Here is a 7,972-nt window from a genome sequence, read left to right as displayed (position 1 = left end):
TCCCTACCTGGCGTACTCCTTTTGACCGCAGCCCTATGGGCCTTGGTCCAAAGTAGTGCACTATGTAGGGGATAGGGTGCCGTTTGGAATACGTGCATCAAGTCCCATCCATTTTTCTCAGCCGGTGCTTGTTCAAAGTGCTAATGGCCATGACGGCAGCATGTGTGTCTGTGCACAGTTCTGGTATGAATGAGTACACACGTCTCCTGTCTGGACTGGTCTACTTCTCTGCTCTACTTCATAGTGAAGGCTTACCTGTTCACACGCCAGTTCCTGTTGATAAAAAAATACTTCATTTAGGGGTGAAATATCTTCAGTAGTGTCGTAATCCAATTTTTATTTAGTAGCAATGCCATCAGAATTTCTCTCTCTGGCTTGTGGGGGAAAAAACCACACACTCCATCTTGGCAATGGAAGAAAGTAAGGATTTAAACCATGAGCATGGCAGCCAAGGTTACAGAGACATTATCATGCTGCACGGGGGGTATGTGGTTTTACACAGCGGCATCCTATGCTGAAATCTGGCTGAAACAGGAAACAACACACATTCCCACAGACCTGACCGTGTTGAAATCCTCATACACCTCAGGGCTAGAGGAAAGCCCAGAGAGAGAGAAATGGGAACAACAGTATAGTGGTTATAACCTGTCAGTAGTGGTTATAACCTGTCAGTAGTGGGTATTACCTGTCTTAGAAAAGAAAAGCAGCACAGTCTCATGCCTCAGATGCAATACGTAATAATAATAAACCAACATTTTTGACAGCTACATTTAAGACATTTAAGTCATTTAGCAGACGCTCTTATCCAGAGCGACTTACAAATTGGTGCATTCACCTTATGACATCCAGTGGGACAGTCACTTAACAATAGTGCATCTAAAACTTAGGGGGGGTGGGGTGAGAGGGATTACTTATCCTATCCTAGGTATTCCTTAAAGAGGTGGGGTTTCAGGTGTCTCCGGAAGGTGGTGATTGACTCCGCTGTCCTGGCGTCGTGAGGGAGTTTGTTCCACCATTGGGGGGGCCAGGGCAGCGAACAGTTTTGACTGGGCTGAGCGGGAGCTGTACTTCCTCAGTGGTAGGGAGGCGAGCAGGCCAGAGGTGGATGAACGCAGTGCCCTTGTTTGGGTGTAGGGCCTGATCAGAGCCTGGAGGTACTGAGGTGCCGTTCCCCTCACAGCTCCGTAGGCAAGCACCATGGTCTTGTAGCGGATGCGAGCTTCAACTGGAAGCCAGTGGAGAGCACGGAGGAGCGGGGTGACGTGAGAGAACTTGGGAAGGTTGAACACCAGACGGGCTGTGGCGTTCTGGATGAGTTGAAGGGTTTAATGGCACAGGCAGGGAGCCCAGCCAACAGCGAGTTGCAGTAATCCAGACGGGAGATGACAAGTGCCTGGATTAGGACCTGCGCCGCTTCCTGTGTGAGGCAGGGTCGTACTCTGCGGATGTTGTAGAGCATGAACCTACAGGAACGGGCCACCGCCTTGATGTTGGTTGAGAACGACAGGGTGTTGTCCAGGATCACGCCAAGGTTCTTGGCGCTCTGGGAGGAGGACACAATGGAGTTGTCAACCGTGATGGCGAGATCATGGAACGGGCAGTCCTTCCCCGGGAGGAAGAGCAGCTCCGTCTTGCCGAGGTTCAGCTTGAGGTGGTGATCCGTCATCCACACTGATATGTCTGCCAGACATGCAGAGATGCGATTCGCCACCTGGTCATCAGAAGGGGGAAAGGAGAAGATTAATTGTGTGTCGTCTGCATAGCAATGATAAGAGAGACCATGTGAGGTTATGACAGAGCCAAGTGACTTGGTGTATAGCGAGAATAGGAGAGGGCCAAGAACAGAGCCCTGGGGGACACCAGTGGTGAGAGCGCGTGGTGAGGAGACAGATTCTCGCCACGCCACCTGGTAGGAGCGACCTGTCAGGTAGGACGCAATCCAAGCGTGGGCCGCGCCGGAGATGCCCAACTCGGAGATGGTGGAGAGGAGGATCTGATGGTTCACAGTATCGAAGGCAGCCGATAGGTCTAGAAGGATGAGAGCAGAGGAGAGAGAGTTAGCTTTAGCAGTGCGGAGCGCCTCCGTGATACAGAGAAGAGCAGTCTCAGTTGAATGACTAGTCTTGAACCCTGACTGATTTGGATCAAGAAGGTCATTCAGAGAGAGATAGCGGGAGAGCTGGCCAAGGACGGCACGTTCAAGAGTTTTGGAGAGAAAAGAAAGAAGGGATACTGGTCTGTAATTGTTGACATCGGAGGGATCGAGTGTAGGTTTTTTCAGAAGGGGTGCAACTCTCGCTCTCTTGAAGACGGAAGGGACGTAGCCAGCGGTCAGGGATGAGTTGATGAGCGAGGTGAGGTAAGGGAGAAGGTCTCCGGAAATGGTCTGGAGAAGAGAGGAGGGGATAGGGTCAAGCGGGCAGGTTTTGGGCGGCCGGCCGTCACAAGACGCGGATTTCATCTGGAGAGAGAGGGGAGAAAGAGGTCAGAGCACAGGGTAGGGCAGTGTGAGCAGAACCAGCGGTGTCGTTTGACTTAGCAAACGAGGATCGGATGTCGTCGACCTTCTTTTCAAAATGGTTGACGAAGTCATCTGCAGAGAGGGAGGAGGGGGGAGGGGGCGGAGGATTCAGGAGGGAGGAGAAGGTGGCAAAGAGCTTCCTAGGGTTAGAGGCAGATGCTTGGAATTTAGCGTGGTAGAAAGTGGCTTTAGCAGCAGAGACAGAGGAGGAAAATGTAGAAAGGAGGGAGTGAAAGGATGCCAGGTCCGCAGGGAGGCGAGTTTTCCTCCATTTCCGCTCGGCTGCCCGGAGCCCTGTTCTGTGAGCTCGCAATGAGTCATCGAGCCACGGAGTGGGAGGGGAGGACCGAGCCGGCCTGGAGGATAGGGGACATAGGGGACATGCAGAGAGTCAAGGGATGGAGATAGGTGGGAGAAGGTTTGAGGGAGGGAAGAGATGATAGGATGGGGGAGAGAGTAGCGGGGAGAAGGTTGGGACGGCGCGATACCATCCGAGTAGGGGCAGTGTGGGAGGTGTTGGATGAGAGCGAGAGGGAAAAGGATACAAGGCAGTGGTCGGAGACTTGGAGGGGAGTTGCAATGAGGTTAGTGGAAGAACAGCATCTAGTAAAGATGAGGTCGAGCGTATTGCCTGCCTTGTGAGTAGGGGGGAAGGTGAGAGGGTGAGGTCAAAAGAGGAGAGGAGTGGAAAGAAGGAGGCAGAGAGGAAAGAGTCAAAGGTAGACGTGGGGAGGTTAAAGTCGCCCAGAACTGTGAGAGGTGAGCCGTCCTCAGGAAAGGAGCTTATCAAGGCATCAAGCTCATTGATGAACTCTCCGAGGAACCTGGAGGGCGATAAATGATAAGGATGTTAAGCTTGAAAGGGCTAGTAACTGTGACAGCATGGAATTCAAAGGAGGCGATAGACAGATGGGTAAGGGGAGAAAGAGAGAATGACCACTTGGGAGAGATGAGGATCCCGGTGCCACCACCCCGCTGACCAGAAGCTCTCGGGGTGTGCGAGAACACGTGGGCGGACGAAGAGAGAGCAGTAGGAGTAGCAGTGTTGTCTGTGGTGATCCATGTTTCCGTCAGTGCCAAGAAGTCGAGGGACTGGAGGGAGGCATAGGCTGAGATGAACTCTGCCTTGTTGACCGCAGATTGGCAGTTCCAGAGGCTACCGGAGACCTGGAACTCCACGTGGGTCGTGCGCGCTGGGACCACCAGAGTAGGGTGGCCGCGGCCACGCGGTGAGGAGCGTTTGTATGGTCTGTGCAGAGAGGAGAGAACAGGGATAAACAGACACATAGTTGACAGGCTACAGAAGAGGCTACGCTAATGCAAAGGAGATTGGAATGACAAGTGGACTACACGTCTCGAATGTTCAGAAAGTTAAGCTACGTAGCAAGAATCTTATTGACTAAAATGATTAAAATGATACAGTACTGCTGAAGTAGGCCAGCTGGCAGTGGGTGCGTTGTTGACACTACACTAATCAAGTCGTTCCGTTGAGTGTAATAGTTTCTGCAGTGTTGCTATTCGGGGGCTAGCAGGCTAGCTAGCAGTGTTGTTTACGTTACGTTGCGTTAAAAGAACGACAATAGATGGCTAGCGAACCTAGAAAATCGCTCTAGACTACACAATTATCTTTGATACAAAGACGGCTATGTAGCTAGCTAAGTAGCTAGCTACGATCAAACAAATCAAACCGTTGTACTGTAATGAAATGAAGTGAAAATGTGATACTACCTGTGAATGCGACCGGGTAGTTGAGTTCTATACAGAAGACGTTGGCTATGCTGCATGCTTTGATGCATGCTTTCCTCAGGGTTACCTGTCTGAACCTGTCAGTAGAGGTTACGATCTGTCACTCTGTCACTATGTCTCAACTCTGTCTCAGTTCAGTCTCAGCGCTGTTTCAGCTCCACAGCCAGGGTGTGATTGTACAGCCATGCTGGCAGCTGACAGGAATTCTAATGGAGAACACTGGGCTCTCTCTCCCGGAGCAGCGCATGTACAAGACAAGGAGATGAAATGAGAGCATGAGACGTATTCTTGGACGAGAGAGGAGGAGAGGGGGGGAAAGGAGATGGCGTCTGAGTGGACTGCAGATCTGCGCTGGGCAATTTATTTCCTGAAAATGTGTCTATGAAAGGGAAGGAAAAGGAAAGGGGAGTGTCAGTTGTACAACCGAATGCATTCAGCCCAAATGTGTCTTCCACATTTAAACCCAACCCCTCTGAATCAGAGTTCAGCGTTCAGTTCGCAGCATCTGGAAATGGATGGTCTTAAGTGCATTTTTAAATTCCCTTCTCATTGCTAAGGTTGGGATGTGGAAAGGATACCGTATGCTGATCCTAGATCTGTGGCTAACTGGAGTTTTTCAGCAATGACTGATCTGCGTCCCAAATGGCACCCCTTTCCTTACGTAGAGCACTACTTTTGACCAGAGCCCTATGGACCTCACTCCCCCCTATCTGAGATCCCTACGGCTGCCCTCATCCTCCACATACAACACCCTTTCTGCCAGTCACATTCTGTTAAAGCTCCCCAAAGCCCACACATTCCTGGGTCACTCCTCTTTTCAGTTCGCTGCAGTTAGCGACTGGAACGAGCTGCAAAAAAACACTCAAACTGCATCGTTTTATCTCCATCTCTTCATTCAAAGTTGTGGCTGCTTCGCGTGATGTATTGTTGTCTCTACCGTCTTGCCCTTTGTGCTGTTGTCTGTGCCTAATAATGTTTGTACCATGTTTTGTGCTGCTACCATGGTATGCTACTGCCATGTTGTGTTGCCACCATGTTGTTGTCATGATGTGGTGTTATCATGCTGTGTTTTCATGTGTTGCTGCCATGCTATGTTGTTGTTGTTGTTGTCTTAGGTCTGTCTTTATGTAGTGTTGTGGTATCTCTCTTGTCGTGATGTGTGTTTTGTCCTATATTTTAATTAAGTGTTTTATTTTTAATCCCAGCCCCTGTCCACGCAGGAGGCCTTTTGCCTTTTGGTATGTTGTCATTGTAAATAATAATTTGTTCTTAACTGACTTACCTCATTAAATAAAGGTTAGGAAAAAAATCATAATGAAGTAGTGCACTATATAGGAAATAGGTTGCCATTTGGGATGTAGCCCAGGTGTAATAAAGCTCCAGGCAGCAGTGGTCTGAGACCAGGAAGTCATCTGACTGAGGCTCTAGTAGAAGCTGACACGTCTCTTCTCTTAACTGGTGGAAAGTACTCTCTTCTCTTCTTCTACCTCTCATTTTCCCCCTTTTCCTTTCTTCTCTGAAACAGAAGCCCAGGAGACCTGATTTCCCCTGCTGTCTCTTTCTTCTTTTCTCTCTCTCTCTTTCTCATTCTCTCTCTATTTCTCTCTCTCTCCACCCGTCAGACTGACTCTTTGACTCTGTGCTAGACAGCTGAGGTAGAACCTTCTGGCCCTTATATTAGCCTGTATGAGAGGAAAATACCACAGTAACCCACCATTATGCTGGGCTTTTAAATTTCCTCCTTGGGAGGACAAAATAAACTATTATATTATATATTACAGTTGACATATTCAATACAGCATAAACCTGCGCAGCTTGAGATTCAGGCCATGGGGTTTACTAATGTATATAACATTCTACAACACCGCCACAATACTACACATTGTGGCAGGGGACATCGATTAGTGAGTGTCACACTATGTGAACACAATCAATCAAATCATTTCACGGGAGAACAAACATGCAAGGGAGAAAACGTATTGCATAAATGTTATGACACTGCAAAGTGTTGGTATGGCTGCAGGCTGTGTTGCCTTTGACATTTTCTGTGGTATGTAAGTAATGATGCATAGGAATCGTGGAGAGAGAACAGCCATTGATTGTAGTTGGAGGCGTTTTGTCATTGTGGCGTTGAGATCTGTTTGTGGACAATGTTTAGTTTTCTCATAGGTTTCTTCATATTGGAAGAGAAGCAGCATTTTGGGATGGAAATATGTGGATTGTTGGTTTATTAGGTATGCTGTGAAGTCTTCTCTCCATTGAAAACAGAGGAACCTTATCGTCAGTATAGTATGTTCAACATCAAAGCATATCTCATGTGTTGTGACAGCCTCAGAGCAGACATAGAAAACACACATACACACACACACACACACACATGCACACGCGCACACACACACACACATTCTTCTCCCTGTAGTGAAACCAGAGCTTGGTGCTTCTATTTACACACACATGCACACACGCACACACACACAGGCACACACACACACACACACACACACACACACACACACACACACACACACACACACACACACACACACACACACACACACACACACACACACACACACACACACACACACACACACACACACACACACACACACACATTCTTCTCCCTGTATTGAAACCAGTGCTTGGTGCTTCTATTTACACTCACACGCAAATACACGTGCACACACAATCATCTCAGTGCTTTGAGTAACTCTGAAAATGCCATCAAATTGTGTTGCCTGGTGTAATGGTACAGTTTTGTCTCCTCTCTGTTGTTGACTTCCCTTATCTCTCACTGGCTTGTTTTCAACCGAGACCAATGCTAGAAGGAACACAGCTCCTCTTTCTCTCTCTCTCTCACCCACTCTCTTTCTCCTCCCTCTACCTCTTTCTCGCTGTCTCCTCCCTCTCTTTATTCTTTCTCTCGATTTCTCCTCCTCCTCTCTCTCCCGCGCTCTCTGTCTTCTCCCTCTCACATCCTCAGTTCTCTCTCTCCTTTCCTCTTTCCCTCGCTCTAACAGCTTGGAGTATGACTGCAGCAAGCCACAGTTCCTCTCCAACCTACCTGCAGCACACACACGCACACACACTGTGTTTCGAAACAGCGTCGACCTATGTGCAATGCAGTCTCAAACAACACAACACTCTGAGCACGTCTGGCAAATGTATTTTTTGTGGTCAAAACCAGGGGTTGGAACCAAAAACAAAATCTACTTGTTTTGTTATGAACAGAACCATATTTCTTTTCATTCCGTTCCACTGTTCCGACCACTGTTCCGACCACTGTTCCACCCAAAAGAAAGTAAAGGTTTACATCATTCCTTTGTTCTTTTTTTAAACATTTAATTAGACATTTAATTACTTCAACGATCAGTGTGGATAAAGCTGCTTGCTATGGAGCGGGCAAGCTATTCTTGATGAGCAATGAACAGACAAATGTAGGGCACGAGATGCGACTAAAATTTTGCGGGTGGGGAGAGAGCCAGAGATGGTGGAGGAGGAGGCTTGGCTTGAAGTGCTGGGCATCATGTTATGACATGCATTATCTGAATTAGGCCCACACAATTAGGAGCGGCTTTTATGAAGGCACTTTGAATGTCTTTGAACTTCCGAGGGATGGCTTAAAGGTCGACTTTGGACATGTAAAACTCTGCCCCTTTCTACATTTTCAAACAGAAATGGGGTGTGCCTTTGGCGGTTTGTCGA

Source organism: Oncorhynchus gorbuscha, linkage group LG25, assembly GCF_021184085.1.
Source record: "Oncorhynchus gorbuscha isolate QuinsamMale2020 ecotype Even-year linkage group LG25, OgorEven_v1.0, whole genome shotgun sequence".
NCBI lineage: Eukaryota > Metazoa > Chordata > Actinopteri > Salmoniformes > Salmonidae > Oncorhynchus > Oncorhynchus gorbuscha.
This window is presented reverse-complemented; position numbering follows the sequence as displayed.